This window comes from Ochlerotatus camptorhynchus, unplaced genomic scaffold (assembly GCF_037179485.1).
Source record: "Ochlerotatus camptorhynchus isolate MF236.1 unplaced genomic scaffold, CSIRO-AGI_Acam_v1.1 ptg000108l, whole genome shotgun sequence".
Taxonomy (NCBI): domain Eukaryota; kingdom Metazoa; phylum Arthropoda; class Insecta; order Diptera; family Culicidae; genus Ochlerotatus; species Ochlerotatus camptorhynchus.
Genome location: NW_027040598.1, coordinates 1,474,362 through 1,492,565, shown reverse-complemented (window position 1 = coordinate 1,492,565; position 18,204 = coordinate 1,474,362). Strand labels below are relative to the sequence as shown.

General features: G+C 38.0%; 2 protein-coding genes across 6 annotated transcripts in view; one reads left to right on the top strand and one right to left on the bottom strand.

Moving 5' to 3' along the window:
- Window positions 1-18,204, bottom strand: part of LOC135699418 (xanthine dehydrogenase-like) — a 394,729-nt gene that overhangs the window by 52,876 nt on the left and 323,649 nt on the right. The window lies entirely within an intron of this gene.
- Sin3A (SIN3 transcription regulator family member A) overlaps window positions 2,735-18,204 on the top strand; it is a 48,511-nt gene continuing 33,041 nt past the window's right edge. For 3 of the 5 annotated variants that reach the window (XM_065219673.1, XM_065219670.1, XM_065219674.1), the window contains exon 1: window positions 8,203-8,409. The gene's annotated coding sequence lies outside the window, so the exon portion shown is untranslated. Of the gene's footprint in view, window positions 3,091-8,202; window positions 8,410-9,565; window positions 10,011-18,204 lie in introns of those variants that run through there. The other 2 variants (XM_065219671.1, XM_065219672.1) reach the window with 2 other exon arrangements.

The following is an 18,204-nucleotide window of genomic DNA, read 5'->3' as shown; positions in this document are numbered from 1 at the left end:
CACCTCTACCTGAGTGTCGATTGCAACCGTTCGTGAAACCATTCACCCATACCGGAGTAGATTACTTTGGGCCGTACAATGTGTCCATCGGACGAAGAACAGAAAAACGATGGGGAGCATTGTTTACATGTATGACAACAAGGGCAGTATATCTTGAAATAGCCCATGATCTGTCTGCAGATGCATTTTTATTATGCTTGAACTCAGTGCAGAACAGACAAGGCAGAATAAAATTCCTTTATAGCGACAACGGTACTAATTTTGTAGGAGCTGACAATGAACTAAAAAAGATTCAGCACAGACTTGCGTCAAGAGGAATTGAATGGCATTTCAACCCTCCATCATCTCCACACTTTGGTGGAGCATGGGAAAGATTGGTTCAAGAAGTTAAAAGTCTTTTACCAAATCAAACTATGCCAGAACACACATTCCGTGCGTTATTAACAGAAATCGAAAATATAATAAATAGTAGACCTTTGACGAAAATATCTTTAGATGCCACGGATGACGAACCACTCACTCCAAACCACTTCCTAATTGGTTGTGCCGGCGGTGCCGAACCATCATTGAATGATGTGTCGAAGGCAGAGGCCACTAGACAACAATGGAAGAAAGTGCAGTCTATGGCTAAAACTTACTGGGATAGGTGGTTACACGAATACCTTCCTTCATTAGCCAAAAGATCAAAATGGTCGGAAGCTGTGAAAAATGTCAAGGAAGGAGACATCGTTATGATTGCTGAAGATGATCAAAAGGCAAAGTGGAAAAAGGGAATTGTTTTGAAAACACATGTAGGCAAGGATGGTCAGGTAAGATCGGCTGTTGTGAAAACAGCCTCTGGAGAATACACTCGACCAGTAGTTAAATTGGCTATTATGGATGTTGAGCCGCCAGGAGAAGCTTCTTCAAATGAAGACAATAAAAAAGAACAAGTAGCATCAAAACGGGTGTTGAAACACCAAGATGTTGAAACTATCATTAAAAAAGATTGCTTTGTGGGAATGATACAAAAAGTAAATGACGAAACACTCGCGGAATAACGATCATATATAAGTAAACCTAGAAGGATTTACGGGCTCCGGAATGTTACCGCGAGGCAATTAATTTAAAACCAAAACCATAAGATAACCACATAGTTGCATCCCGTTTGCATAGCCCTAGCTGACGTTGATACCAAGGCCAAGAATATGAAATGAAAAGTAGGGCAAAAGGAGCGAGAGCTCGTTTTACATAATCTAACTGCAGTATTTACTTAGGAACGTTTCTGCGTTCAAGTAGGATAAACACGCCCACGCATGGCATGCTTGCGCATCTAGGTTACGTTTAGCTTTCCCTCTCTGTTTATCCTTAACGAAGGATATAATTATAATGTTTAAACGTTACAAATGTCTCATTCTTATTTGTAGAGCCATATCAGATCTGAGTTACAAAAAGAAATAAACTTACAAGATAACCCGAGAAATCCCAGATCTGAGAGGGCATAGTATATAAGATCCAAATAACACAAATCTACCCTTTCAAGGGCGATCGAAATCCTAGCTAATAGAATAGGCAAAATTAGGTCAAAAGTCCGGTATTGAAAGGGATATGTAAAACCCTGGACAAATCATGTAAAAGTTTTACATAATTATAAGTTGCTAATGCAACACGTAGCCGTAAGATCACTTTGTAAAATTTTGTTGAATAAAATTAAGTTTCATAGGTTACTCCAGATTCTTCTCTTTTTTGAATCCGAAAGAACTTTCGGCCTAGAAGTGAAAACTTCTCTCCTTAACCGGGGAAAAAAGTAGCTCCTAGAATCGAGAAACAGTGTCTGACCTGAAAGCGAAAGACTCTCCCTAACCGGAGAAGAAAGTAGCTAAAGGCGGCGACAAGTATAAGAGAAGAGCGGACTGGCTGGTTCTGAGCCAAATGAACTGTCAAAACCAGAGTCAATCAAGCAGCGCCTATCTTGATTGAATTGGCAGTGTTGCTAGAAATCACCTAACACAGGCACACCTTCACAGGCGCACCTTCACCTTCGTCTTGTTGACCTATGTAGGCACAATGTACGAGAGAAAAATAAATATCGATTTTTAACGATGTAATGCTCATATATTACCCTAAACAATGAAAATTAATGTGATGAAATTTTACGTTCGAGAAAAATATTTTTTTTATTGTTATGATGCTTACCAACCCCCCCCCCCCCCTCTTGCCTTTTTTCCTGTAAATATGTTCAATATTTTGACAGTAACTATTATGGTTACAATGACAATGAAAATTATTGTATTTTTCTTGGATTTTGCTACGGGTATACAGGCCTTTATGTCAAACAATTTCAATGATTCTGTCTTTCCCCTCACAATATATTTTTTTCATTGGGACTTCTGTTCGCATCCTTTTCGCGCGATTGTACGTTAATGTGCGTGTGCGCTAACTGCAGCAAATGTGGAATATAACAGGTCTGGTGCTGCTGTCTTCTCAATATTTAGATTGGTGCCAAAAATGAGAGACGTTTAACTATTGAACAATATTGGTTTAAAACGAATAAAAATCAATAAATTCTTGTAGAAGTTAAGTGAAAAAAGCGAGAAAATTTGTGTTGGATCTTATATGCAAAATTTGAGTTCATGCACGCACAGTCTCAAAATTCCCCAAACTGGCAGCAAGTTCTAGCCAAGCGAAGCAAAAGGCAAACGAAGACCGCGCGCACAAACACTTCATATTCGGTGCTGATGACGGTGATGGTAGGCAAGCACAGACCAAACACCAGTGTGTTGTCCATGCATTCGGTGCAGTTCGTGAAAATTTCCCGTGAATTTCGAAAATCTGGGGAAAAAGTGTTTTTCAGTTCGAAAAAAATCGGTGAACATTTGAACTAACAGTGCAATTAACTGGTAGCGAGTGAAGTTTCTTTTTGCAAATTGTTTACAATAGTGAAAAAGTGCTGTTTTTCTGACGATCACCGAGCCAGAAGCCTCCCCCTTTGGAGACGAGTGACTGTTGAAGGTTAGGTGTGATGAGAGGAAAAAATCATTTTCCACCAGATACAATAGGAAAAACTCTTTGGTGATTCATTAGCACACTAGTTCGATATTTGTAAAAAAGGTAAGTGGCTTCATTTCCGCATTTAATACAGAAAGCAATTAAGAAAATTGAGTTTGCATTTTCATATTTTTTACTTGGCTCTGATTGCAAAGTGTCATCGGTCGAGCGAATGGGCCAAAGCAAAGCATTTAGAGCGGGGAGGGAGCGAGTGAGAAGAACAAGAGTAGATTTTTGCTTTCACACGCGCCATTTTGTTTTTTCTCGGTCGCGGTCGCAAGGTCTCTCGATCAGTACGATGTGCGCAGCAGGTGTGCTTTGTTTATCGTGTGAGATGTTGGAGGTAGAGTATTTTGAAATGATCTTCAATGATCAATGATCTTATTTTGATGAAAAACGAACGTATTTCAAGCTGAACATTGCATTAGGTCCTAAGTAACATTTCGATTCTCTTTGTCGACTTTCTCTTTTGTTAATAACTTGAGCATAGAACCGTTTCTTGTTGTGTTAGTCATATTAGACGGTAGATAAAAGCTTCTTTTATCGATCTGTGTGCTGAAAATACCTGGGAATGTCTACATGGCCGTGGGGGATGCAAAGAGAAAGTCGACGAAGAGAATCTGTCAATGTTACCTAGGACCTAATACAAAGTTCAACTTGATTTGTGCTTGTTGAAATTTTTATTTATATAGGGGAAATGTACGTAATGTTGTCCTAAGTGTCCCTAATTTGGGCCCATACATAAATTCAGCAATCGACTAAATTTTTAATAGCAACCAAAAATATCCATTAGTACCGTCCCAATGACGCGTTCATCTAGATAAAATTGATAAATAGCAGGTTTTTAGCGATGGGCCCAATCTTAGATCCATAGGCCAACATTAGAGCCATTTCCCCTACACTCATAAAATAAATCACATTTCCAATGGAAAATATTCATTAGAATTTCACAAAATCACATGAACTTTATGTGTCCAATTAAATTTATGTGATTTATCACATAGAATTCATGTGATCATATGAATGTTATGTGAATTTCATATAAAAATCATTAATTTTGTTATTGGTAAAATTTCATGTGCGTTCCCAAAACTTTTTGTGTGTAGAAACATGAAATTGTACACAGAGAAAAATTCCCTAAATTTAAGTTCTTTTTACTTAATTTTGGGTAATTTTGAGTTTTGCATCCCACTCTCACGAGAGATTCGATTTTCTCATGACTTGAGGAACTTTATTTTTCATGGATAAAATCTGGAATTCGCAGGAAATTTTCAAATGCTCTTATCGAGCTCACTTTAAGTATATATTGCAGTACGCCAAAGAACCTTCTCGGTAATTCCAAACATTTTATAATATAACCAATTTTATCTTCCTCGTTATTTGCTTTTACTAACTGAACATAATAATTCTGGAGTGGATTTATCTTCAGCAACAACAAATAACATACATTCTGAGTTTTGAAGTGATTATTTTAAAGGTTCTAGAACATGGTTACTTTCTACAGATTTTAAACTTAAACAATTTTATGAAATCCTGGACCTAACAAAAATCAAATGGAGAAATTTTAGAGAACCTTGTTATATTCAATATATCAGCCATTAAGTATTATTCAAGAAAGCTAATGGACTATAATGAATAACTTTGATGTAGATGAGTGTAGAATTCTAGCGTGAGTCTAGGGATTTGATTTAGGATTGGGATTCAAAGGATAGGTCTAACAGAATTCTGAAGAGGATTCCAAGGTAAAATCTGAGAGAATAGTAAGAGAGTTCTGGCTGTTGAGGAGAATTCCATGAGAGGAAGGAGAATTTTAAGGGATGTAACTGTTTGGTCACAAGTCCATAGGTTGTTGTTATATTTTTATTGTTTTCGGAACCTTCACGTTTCTTGTGCGTAAACAGAAGTCATCTACAAAAGCAGCAATGGGGTTGGTAGCGCTGTAATGGAACTGTAACCGTTGCAAGTTGCAAGATACAAGGCAGCACAATTATTGTACTGAATTAACATGGTGCAAGATGACAGATGAAGAAAAAAACTGTTATCGGTCTATTTTCTATCAGGCCAGGCGGCCGTGTGTCAAGAGGTGATATTTATTACGGGCAGCGGTGTAATGGAACGTGAACCTCTTTGTTTTCGTCATCCGTCAGGAAACTGGAAACGGTTTCCGAATCTAAGGCCGACAACATAGTAGAAGCATGGAGACTAGAAAGTCCCGAAATAACGTGCTCATCTTTTTGGCTCAGCTCTGGTACTCTCTTCGGTTCCAAGCTAATCGATTCACCCCTCGAAACATAGGAAAATCCATTAACCCCTCATTTTATCTGTCAAACTTTCATAGCGAATCAAAACAAACATTGTGTAGTAGTAGAATTTCGACTAGAATAGGGTACGTTAATCGTTTGCTTGGGACCAATAGGCAAATCAAGTAGTGAGCCAATTTTTTTTCCCTTTATTTAACGTCGGTCTCTGTTTCGCAATCTAGTGCCAATCACCGACGGACATCGATTGCAACCGAATGTGCAGGAAGGCAGCTTCCACACCTGCGTAGGATATCGCACCCATTCACAACACACATGGGCCGGGACCAACGACTTTACTTCCCTTCCGAAGGAAGACGTGACCAGAGATTTTTATGCCTCAGAAAAATCCCACCGACCTCGGCTGGGATTGAATCCAGACCCATTGGGGTGTTAGAAAGCAGTCACGCTTACCACTACACCACCGGCGCCGGCAAGTAGTGAGCCAATTTAAAATCGTTAAGTTTCGTATTGATTGTTGGTAGAAGCGATTCGATGCGATAACACAACCTATGACATAGTGAAAGCGTTTTTAAAAAACATTACAGTCGCACGCGCAGTGCAAAATATTTGTTCAAATTTGTTTCAATTCAGCATGGATTCATCCGATGAGGAATATTTCGCTTCCTCAATCAAGCACGATCAATTTCGTAATGAACAACAAAAGAGAGTTTGCAGTTCACCCGAGCAATCGAAATAGAAGGCGAGATGAGGAGTTCTTCAGATTGTACGAAGATCTTCGTAAATATCCAGAGAAGTTTCAGTCTAAAGCAAACCCCACACGCATCAATATATTGACGCGAAGGGGAATTATTGACAATAATATTGATGATGTGAATTCAGAAATATTGTCAATCTCGATATATTGACGTCAATATCGAATGTATTGACAATACGATTATTGTCAATAAAAGTAATCGTGTAGGGTCAACTTAACACAAGAATGGATATGGACACATTCGATCTGTTTTTGAATCTAGTGACAAACAAAATTATCAGTCCACTTGCGTCCGCAGGCGTCAAAACACAACACGAACAGCTCTGTCGCTTTGCTGAACGCTGCACCCCTCTTCGCATCGCTTTCACTATGATAGGTGAATTCTCTGGCCCAACGAAGACCATAATCGCCAAGGAGTATTACTCTCTCGGTTTGCCAAGGTGGCTATGTCACGGTCGACCGATAAACGTCCATGAGAGAATACGCCTGCCATCTCACAATCTAGCAACACCCGCTGGTCAGTTAATCATCCGCTCGCTTCGCCAATCCGGTTAGACTTTCGGCCGCACAGAAGGATAGGAGCCGCTGTGTCGGCCATCCCGATCATTCATCGGCAGCAGCGGTATGTACCGGTACAGTGCGCAACGAAATTAGGCTACACGACACAAAAAACACGTATATGATACAGACATTGATGAATAAACGTATTTAAAGTAAGGTAAAAATTCTTCGTGAAACCCTGTGATTACCCAGTAGCTAGCCGACCGGGTGCTGTATAAGTTGAAAATCGAGTAGGTAGTCCGCGGTAGTAGATTTAAATCCGAAATGCCGCTAGACCGATTTATCCTTGCGATTTCAAAACAAAACATTCAAGGTGTCAGAAATACCGGGTTGCCGGGATGGGTATTCTACAAACAATCGCAGCTTGCTCTATAACCGGCACACTTGCGGCACACTGAAAAAAAGATGACCTAATATTGGTGTGCGGAGTGACCTATTCATTGGGTCATATATTTTTTTTTTTTAGAACTCAAAGAAGAGTTTTTAGGGAATCTTGAAGATGAAATTTAAGGGATCACCGAGGATGACTCCATGGAAATTTTTGCATAATACTTAGTGAATACTGAGGAGGCAGAAATTAAAGAGAATATCAGAGTGAAGTAAAGTGCGTTCTGTAGTATTTTTTAGAGTATTAAGGAGTAAATTCAGTGCTAACATTTGAAAACGGCACAAAAGCCATTTGTAAACAAATGGTTTGTGGGCCCTTTACTCACTACTTGAAGTACACCCACGCGACACAACAGCAACATCGGGTAGGGGAAATTTTCCCCTTCCTGACGATGCTGTTGGTTTGCGTGGGCGTTCTTCGGGTAGCGAGTAAAGGGCCCACAAACCATTTGTTTACAAATGGCTTTTGCGCCGTTTTCAAATGTTAGCACTGAATTGTAATTGAATGTCAGACTTCTAAGATGAACTTTGAGGAACTTTTGAGCTGATTCTAAGGAAATTCCTGAGAACGTTCTTAATTACCTTCTTTGTAAGTATGGTGAAAAGGAAGATATTTTAGGTATTTTTTTTTTTATAATTACTTTTTTTGTACAGGCTCAATCGAATAAACTTTACAGAGTCGAGTTATCATTTATTACGTTATATATTATACATTATTATATGTTACATTATACGTTATACATTATTAATGTGTTATATTTAAAGTTAAACGGACTGGACCGAATACTTGCGGTTGTTTTCGAGGTTAGTGGAGATATACAATATTTTGGATGGGAAAAGGGAAGAGGAGGTTTGAAATGTAATTTACAATACCCATATTTAATTAATCCTAAAACATGAGCTTGTTTCTATTTATCTTGAAAACAAACATTAAAAAAACCCACACGTACAAAATACAAATTAAACACAAGGTTAATCAAACTTACAATCTAAGGTTAATATTCTTAAAGTAAACATATTTTAGGTAATTGTCTCGGTAATGAAATACGAAGAAATGGATCATTTCGGGTAATAGGGTAACATCGGCAAGAATAGTTTGAATGACGTCAAATATGCTCCGACGTCATCGAAACACATACTTCCTTACACTCATTCTGACGTTACCTCGCCGTTCACCTAGCAGGCATCGTGAAGGTTCGGCTGACTCGGTCAGTCTTCATCCGGTTGTTCGCAAAGTGAGTTGCAGAGTGTACTCTTGTGCGTCTGTACCAGTCGTCCTTTTGAACTTTTCAATTTGAGTCAATAGTTTGAAGACAATTTTCGGTAATCTACCGGTGCATAAAGTGACTTTTTCCTAGTGAGGGTTGTTACCCGATCCGTTAGGAAAGTTATTTCGATATTTTTGGTGCAAATATTCAGGTGAGTGGCGAGAAAATTTAGTCAAATTTGATGACGACTATGGTCTGACCGTGTGAAAAGACGCATTGAGTGTAGTATGACGAATGGATGGGCTTGGGTAGTTTGAATTGTGAGATTTTGTGGCTTTTGGGTGAGCTTTCAGTGAGTGCAAAAAGTGACACGAGTGTAGTGCAGCTGATTTTGATAAGATTTTGAGGCCTTTTTTAGAAATTGATGCAATTTGATTTGTTAACTTATTTTTCTTCACCTCTAAGTCCCTCGTACATGACACGACTACATTGATAAAATTAGTAGCCGCTGATTTTACTGGTGTATGTGCTCCCGTAGGTGATGGTATTATTTATAAATAAATGGGAACAAGTATTGTACTCGTGTTCATATGGGGCTATGAACGCACACTACGCCAGACAGCTGGCCGCGGTCAAAATTCGTACAACTGTGTATGTGTTTGTGGTTGCGCGATATCTCCCAGATTGTGCCCCGTTTCCTGAGAGAAAACGTAAGCGAGAGAAGAGTACTGAAAAATGTAAACGTAAATAAAAAGTATAGCAAAATAGGACCTGTCTCATAACTTTGTGTAGTGAAAATGCTGAAAATTGGGTCTCTCGTGGAGACGTGGCTTCGGTTTGCAATTATGAAAAGGTTAGAATATTGAAGCCACAGGGTGGCAGTAGTGAGCACAATATGAATCGTAATTGTCCGTTTTTCACCTTGAACTTAATCGTGTTCTGCATTTATGTACTACTGTTGTACTCGTGAGATAATTAAGAATGATCTTAACGTTTTATGATTCAAAGAAAAAAATACGCTAATCCACATCCTACCCATCTCGCTGTGAGGTGTTGTGTAAAGGACGCAGGGAAGCGTGTGGGTGGGTAGAACGCGGGAGGGTGGTTGATTTGATCTGAGGAAGGGGGAATTGCGATTCAGAGAAAACGTTTGGTTTGTAAGGATGGAAAGAACATGTAAATTTCAAGCCTGTTTGAGCTATTTTTAAGATGGCACTAATACCGCCACAATACTGAGAGCTCAAATGCAACAGTGTGCGTGTGTGGATTGATACGACCCACATCAATACCTTCAAAGCTCTTGCCAGTGTTGGTAACTGATAGGTATACGGATCGAATGTTACTACGTCAATACGCCGTATACGGATAGTCTTCGGTCCATTCATGGTGTAGTTTCGAGGTAGCAGTAGACCAAGTGCGATGTGTACGTTTTTCGTCCGTGGTGTCTGAAGGTGTGAGGCCAGGAAAAAATCTTCAATTTTTTCTTAACCCAGAGATACGCAACAAAGCCGATAGGAAAAGTGGGTAATTCGCGACTATTTCGACCGAAATCAACCACGAAAAGTGTCCAAAAGTACATTCTGAGAAGACATTTCCGCTTGACCTGTGTCATATGACTCAAGTGAACACCGTTTGGCCCCGTTTAGATTGAGTAAGTGAATGTATAGAAGTGAATTCCACCGAAATTTGTGCGTGTGATGTGACTGCAAATTCACGGTAGCATCGATTTTTTAAAACGCTATATCGAGTCATATTCTCCTCGAAATTGAACGCAGAAAAACGCGATTTCACCGAATTCGATGGTGGTGTCATGTGAGTACAAGTTCCTACACGGTTCAGATCCAGAAGCAAGCCCCCTTTTTTCCAAGCCTTGATGTGAGGTAAAAGCCGTGTCTGGCAATGTAGAAAAAAGAAGCGAGCGGACCGAAAACGAAGAAGAAGCGAAAAATCGGGGGAAAAAACCTTTCAGTTATGCTTTGATTGGGTGGGGCGTCATTTCAATAATAATTTTGCATTATTATTTTCGGAGGTTTTTGAATCGCGTTGTGTGTTTGTTAGCCGCGCAAGCAGCAGTCGGCAAAGGTGATTTCGGAACGAGGAAAATTGGTATGCACTTCCGGTTCTTTCGTTTTCGCTTCAGTTCATCCCGTAACATGCCTACCAGCTCTACGTCTGGCCGCGGCAGGTACCACCAACCCACTTGATTCCAGCCAAGCGTTGGATGATCAATTCATCCACTCAAAAGTGTTGGATATGTGATTTTCAGTTTATAAAATGCTTAAATAAATTGCCTTTGGCGAATTAATTCATCGGATGTTTTCATGCAATCAAAGTTGGAGAAAAGCATCAAACCGCAATAGATGGCAGTATTGCGTGTGTGATAAGGATATATAGACATACCTAGACATATGTGAAAATTATGTTTAACCACTGTTCAGCTGTAGGTATTAATGATTCTCACACATGACTTTTAAACAGCATATTGCGCAAGCAGAGAAAGATTTTTTTTATCGTGGTTGGGAAGATAAATAATTTGAATAACGGGATAATGTCGGCCTCTGGTGATTGCTTGTTTTGCTCGACCCCAGCAGATGGTTGTAGATAATTTCAGTTCATTTGAAGATGGCTTCATGAGCATTTTTTCCTCGATATACACATGTATTTGCAAAAATTGTAGCGAATTTTATTATTGACCAAGGGTCACTCGGTAGCCTGATTAGTTGTATTTATTTTTCTCAAAATATATGGAGAATAGTGCATTTAAATTGATTTCTATCAGACATAATAATTACAATAAGCTTAGATTTATAATAGATTTGGCCGATAGAGGGGAAGGAGGGGCATAGTGAACAGGTGGGGCATAGTGAGCATCCCGCAGGCTGGATCTATAGCTGCATGAAACAAATCAACTGGTAGTAGATTCAATATCATTATGATATTGATCCTACCACCAATAAATTTGTTCCGAACGGTCGGAAGTCCAAGCTGGTGCACGGGATACTCACTATGCCCCTGTTACCCCTAATGTTTCATTCTTGAAACAGTTGTTCGTTCGCTACATAGTTCACAGTGGTATGGATAGCAAATTTAGCCACGAAATAGCCTCACTCTATACCCTGGATCAAACGATAGATTGATTGAATAAATATCAACATGGACCAACAACATCGGTGGAATGGCTAGGAATTATTGACACTAATCGAAAGTGAACTATTTAAGAGCAGACTAGGATAAAAGTATCAGCTTTGGTACTAAAATTGCATATGCCATAACCAGGGATGGCAAATCATTTACATTCATTTCGGGCATTCATTTACATTCATTTGCCTCTAACTTTTTTCATCAACAGAATTCCGTAAAACAGTGTTTTAAGCTTTTGTAGACTTTGATATTAGTTACATCTTTTGTGAACAACTCAAATCTGTATCTTTTATGCATGATGAATCAGAGCGATAAGAACCCACCATTGTTTTTCAGTGAATGTAAATTACATTCACTGAAAAACAATAACATGTTCTGCCAGCTCTATTTCATCATGCATAAAAAATTCAGATTTGAGTTATTAACAAAAGTTGTAGTTAATATCAAAAGCTTCATACATCATTTTACGGTATTCTGTTGATGAAAAAAGTTAGAGGCAAATGAATGTAAATGAATGCACGAAATGAATGTAAATGATTTTCCATCCCTGGCCATAACTGGAACAAACTAATAGCTCAGTTATAAGTTATTACTTATATAATTTTGAGTTATCCAGCTTTCCATGCTCGGTAATGGCAGACGTCTGTATGAATAAATGTATCCTTCACTATGCTATTTGACACTAACTGGAGGGCGTATGTTGTTCAATTTTCTTCTGTTCCTGCGAGAGGGAAAGAGAGGGGTCAAAATTCAAACCTCCAGATAGTGTCAAAAAGCACAGTGAACGATACATTTGTTCATACAAACAGGCCGCCATTATCGAGCATGGAAAGCTGGATATAAGTAATGCCTTATAGCTGAGTAACTCCAGCCCAAATAGCAAAACAAAAACAGACTCGATCACTCCATGAAACTTCGTTTTGTGCTGGAATTCGCCATTTTTATCGCACGCCTCATTTTTCTTTTCTTTTTTATAAAGCAGCACGAGAATGTTCTGTTTTTTTAGGAAAAATGTTTATTTAATAGCGTAAAATGCCCTTTTAATATTAAAAGGGGTGTTCACTGGAACCGGGAGAACAACTGGAAAATAATCGGTTTACAACCCTAAAATATGTTGTTATACCTTTATTGATGGATTTAAGTCTGTGGCGATGCGTAACCTAACTTTTTCCAGTGCAGTAACTTTAAACTCACTGCGCAAAAATCACCTGTTCACAACTTCAAATTGCGCCATTTTGAATAAAGGAAAAATTGATATCAGAACCATTTACCCAGAATCTGGGTAGATTCCACTCATCGATACAAAACTAGTTTACTCATTTTTTGACAACTCCATACAGCATGCAAAAATGAGTGAGAACTATCTGAGTAGTCTCGAAATAGCGTGTACGTTATACGTAGAGTCGGAAGTAGTGCGCATTATAGCGCATCATTGTGCGATTACAGCGCACTTCTTCCGACACTATGCATAACGTATACTGCTGGTAACCGCAAGTCAGTCCCATCTGTATTTTTATCAATTTTTAGTTATCACCATTATTCAGTTTATCTTTTTATGTTTTTTTGAGCTGTGCTATTAAAAAAGGGTGGTTTGTTCAAGAAAAAATAAAAACAATACAAAGTCAAATTGTCCCACAGCGAAAAGTAACCGCAAGTCAGTCCCACAAGGAAAAAAAATATGATTTCATTAAATACACTATAAAACAACGTAACAGTCTATGTATTTAGCCTTTCTTCTATTGAATTAAGAATGTTAGACAACATATCGCATCAAGATATTTGACTCAAGACATTTATTGATTCAAGTTGTCGGTAAACAGTTTTCATAGATCGAGATGACATTTATTTTTAAGCATATCTCAATCTACAAGTATCAGTCTCAAGTACCGTAAACTGCCAGAATTCTGCGCATTTAGCCAACATTGCGAACTCCCCAATTGAAACCTAATTAATGCTCAATTCCATTTAAATCATAATTACCTATATAATTTATAGTTATACAAAAATTTCAAATTCACCTAATGAGACGTTGAAAAAAAAAAATACATGATATGTATGTTTCCCATATAAATGTAAGCGAGTCTGAATATCTGATATCTCGTGTCTTATATGTTCCGGATTATATAATCATACCAGCTGAAAAGCTTCAGTGAGCACCATAGCTCGAATCGTCTATCTGTATTGTGTATTTTATGGAGAGCCCAACTGAGATTAGAGCATATTAAAACTGCAGTTGGTGAACTCTCGAACACCACATTATTTTCAGAACTATTGTATTGATTTTGCACGGATAATATTTAACAGGGACTGCAGCAGCGAAAAAATATACATTCGGACAAAAATCACTGTAAAATCAAGATAAATCGTTAATTTTCTCAAAAGACACATCTTATTTTTTTTTTAATTTTGTGTGTGACGAAATTTGAACTTATGCCCTTAAAGCGGGTGCATAGATGGTAAAATGCTTGAAATTATTTTTGTTATTAACAAATTTGTTAATATATTCAAATTTCACATTTCTAAATAGAAGGGGCGACCCCGGCTTAGTGGTTATCATCCATACCTCTCACGCCAAAGTCACGAGTTCAAATCTCGCCCCCCCGGACAAGTCACGAATGACCCAAGAGCGTTAAAGTGACTATAATAATAATAAAAATTAAAATAGATTCTAAGTAGAATAGGGGTAAGAGGGGCATAGTGAGCATCCCGTGCACCAGCTTGAACTTCCGGCCGTTCGGAACAAATTGGTTGGTAGTAGGATCAATATCATAATGATATTGAACCTACTACCAGTTGATTTGTTTCATGCAGCTAGAGATCCAGGACCAAACTGTGGCATGCTCACTATGCTCCTCCTCCCCCTACCAATATTTGATTCTACGCATCTTTTTTAATGAGTTAGTGAATATCTACATTTTTCCTAAGTTCATCTGTTCTCAAGTTATTGCAAGTTTAAAAAACATATGATCCTTTATGTTGCAGATACTACCGTTATAATTGTTTTTATAAATTTATATTTTTTGGATCTTATTCGAATCAGCGAAGTTTAGTCGAATCTATAATTCTGTCACAAAATTTCCAAACTGCCACCTAAAATAAAGATGAACTTTCAGTGTCAACATTTCAAAGGAGCGTAATTGGAAGATTGCCGTAAAAGCTAAACGCAGATGTCGCCACTGCATGATGATGATGATGATGCAGACTGATGTGCATCTTTGACTTTTCCAGTTGAACTTTCATAAGATATATTCATTTCATTTCGCGGCTGCATCAATGCTGCATCGTAAATATGATGTAAACAGAAGTAAATTGCTCAATTACTCAAAATAAAGATGATTTGTAATCTTGTTATCACTTTTAAGACCATCTAGCACCATTTTATAGTATGGTGCGTGTTGAGTAAAGCAAGTTCCGTTGCGTTTTCCGTCGAAAATTGTGAGCATCAATTTTTTTTTTTTTTTTTTTTTAGTTCTTTATTAAGGAGATTTTTAGCCTATGGCTAGTTCATCTCCGAAAATGTGAGCATCAATATGTTTGCTTAGAAAAGGCCAAAATGAACATTTATTGAATATTGGCGTCCTATACAACCAATTCTCCATTACCACCAGCATGATACAACCTTTCCTAAGTAAATTCACTTAATTTCCACTTTCATCTTAGTGGAAATCGCACATATTCACCATTTTCCGAAAAATGCAGCTGCGCAGGAGGTAACCTCTCGATGTGGGTGCAAACTTGTTATGCATTATTTTCCATGAAAACATCTCCGATCCATACCGAAATAATAGCAATTAGTTTTCAAACACGTTTTCTTACACGATTCAAGCAAAAGTTTCCACGGGAAATTATTAGTTTTTCTTTATGGACCGATTTGCCCCAAAAATCGTCTGTCTTACTTGGAAAAATTGGAAACTATCCTCCTTCTAGTAGTTCTCACTTCGAAATGTAGGAGGCGAAAGCTTGGAAAAGTTGCACTGCAAGACGCCAATTGTTTTTGTAAACAATGGGTTTAGCCATCGATATATCGCTAATAAAAGCTCACACTTAAACAATAATGACACCAAAAGATAGAGGAAGGTTAACTTAGAGGGGTGAGCTTTTATTTGCGAGAAATCAATGATTGAAGCCATTGTTTACAAAAGCAATTATGGCTCTTTGAAATGGTAGCACTATTATGAGCATTGAGACTATTGAAGGAGTCATAGTATCAACGTGGTACGATAATCATATAATAAGGCAAATCTATAAAATCCGAATAGAATGGCAAACAGCGTTCATGCTAATCTCAAAAGCCACAAAGACGTGATAAGCTTAGCTCAAACATTAGCGAAACAAATGTCAAATAGCGAATTCGTTTATTATCGGGGTTAACACCAGTTCCAACCCAGTGCGAAACCGAACTTTTTGTCAGTGCGAACCTCAATCTGAGCTAGGTTTTCAGAAAACAAGCAGACCCAATCTTGATACCCGATCCAGGTTGGAACTGAATAATAAACGAATTCGCTAAAAGAAGAACAGAAATAGCTGGGCTAAATCACTTGAAGTAAGTAACGACAAATGTAATCAATTGAAATAAAACATAATTTTTACTACTGAGTGTTATGATTCCACACTGTTCATATATTGATCTTGTACCCATTTTTTTTTTCGTTAAGGCCACCTGTTATATTGGCCTAACATTCTTGTTATTGGTCATTATGTCTTAACCCTTTCTGCCCATGGATTTTTGGTGAAACAGACTTTGAAAACCAATATCTCGGAAGTATCTAAACACATTTACTTGTTTTTTTCCTAACTATAGTTACTGTATTACAAAGTGTTGGTGAGCTTTTAATGGAGGAACTAAGACAATTTATTTATTAAAAAATAATAAACGATGTAGGGGAAATTGATGTAATGTCGGTCTAAATGCCCATACATAAATTCAGCAATCGACTAAATTTTCAATAGCGACCAAAAATATCTATTAGTACCGTCTCAATAACGCGTTCAACTAGATAAAATTGATAAATAGCAGATTGGCCCAATCTTAGATCCATAGGCCAACATTAGAGCCACTTCCCCTACGTACAATTTTTATACGTCAAACTATAGCTTTCAATCTGTATTTTGCTAGAAAAATATTACATCGTAATTAAATTGCATAAATTTTTAAAAACTTGTCCTCCATTATTTGGAATACTTTTCTAGTAGTAGTGGTAGTTGCTTACTTTGGTTTTTTTAATATTGGAACGCATTTTTCTACTATTATAGGAACACTATCGCATCTATAGGTGCAAAGGAGTCAAAATCTTAAGGAAACTAAAATATTTTCCGTAATTTTTGGGCTAATTTTAAGTGAAAAATGCAAATCTGCTTTATTTTATAACCTTACACGGGTTCCGCTCAATATTCCGACACAACCCCCATATCGCAACTATAGGTACACCACTATTACTGGAACACCTACCCTATCATGTGACAATAGTTCCACAAACGTCGATTGAACTTTCATTTAGCCATTTCATAAAATCTAGACTAACATTTGAAAAGAGCGGAACTTCAAAATCACCATATTGAGTAAACTGCTTGCGAATGTTGACGACCTTAAAAATTAATCCCATTTCACGACTGGCACGACATTTTCTGATTTATTAGCTTGACATACAGTTAATAGTTTAATCTAACATGCATCACTTTTTGCTGTGAAATTGAGAAGAAAACTTTTGAAAACGCGTATCGACAAAAGGATATTTTATTGATTTGTTCACGGAGGGGCCTCCCTTAGTTCAGTCGGTAAAGGAACAGCTACAAAGCAAGACCATGCTGGAGGTGGCTGGGTTTGATTTCCGGTCCGGTATAGGAATTTTTCGGGTTGGAAAATTTCTCAACTTTCCTGGGCATATAGAGTATGATTGTACTTGCCACACAATTATACTATAATGCAAAAATGGTACAGCCATCGAAAGTGCATCTAGAACACGTAATAAGCTAAAATGCGATAAGCATTAAGCTTGAAATGCGAAGAAGAAGAAGATTTGTTCACGGTGAATTTTGTTTACTCGATAGGAAGAAAATATCTGGAGCAAATAGTCAAAAGGTCGTAACTGCTGTCGTAAATTAACAGCACCATCTGGTGGTGGTGGTACTATTTTGCGTCGGCGAGCCAGCAGTTTGACAAATTGACGTTTGAAACCATTGTTTACAAAAGCAGTTACGACCTTTTGTTTATTTGCTCAAGCCAATCTAGCGCGCTACCTTACACCTACTCTGGCCTGTTGCTGGATTCCTAACTAATGATCACATCGAGTCATTTTCATTTACAACACTGCACGGGTCGCACTTTATCCGTAAATACTTTCACCATTCACCTGTAATATTCAAAACTCCCACCAACAACGTTTGCAAACGTTCTACAACTATTCCTATATGCCACAGCCAACAAAAGTAAACGTCGTCATCACCAAACTGCTAGACACCAGTCGAAACAGGGTCCAAATCCGTCATCGTTCCCATTCAGCGTGAAGAAAAAGCTCCGCATACACCATATGATTCGATCTATGACTGGCTCTAGCAGTGCCACAAGATTGAATCACGCGCGAATATTTGTTCCTCGTTTCATTCATTTTCTACTTCCGACGACGACAATGTCCAAGATACGTAATGTTTTTGCTTGCTACCGTGGAAAAGAGCCACTGCGCTCTGATGAAATAACCTCAAATTTTCAAAACCCAATAAGAAAAAAATAATAATTTGCCAAGACTCATACTCATGTTGAACAGAAGCGAAGGTACAGTCACCAACACCAGCGAAGTAAAGCAGATTGGAACACACACTGAAGGAAATTCGGTCTTGGGAAATGTGTGTATATGTAGCATTAGGCGAG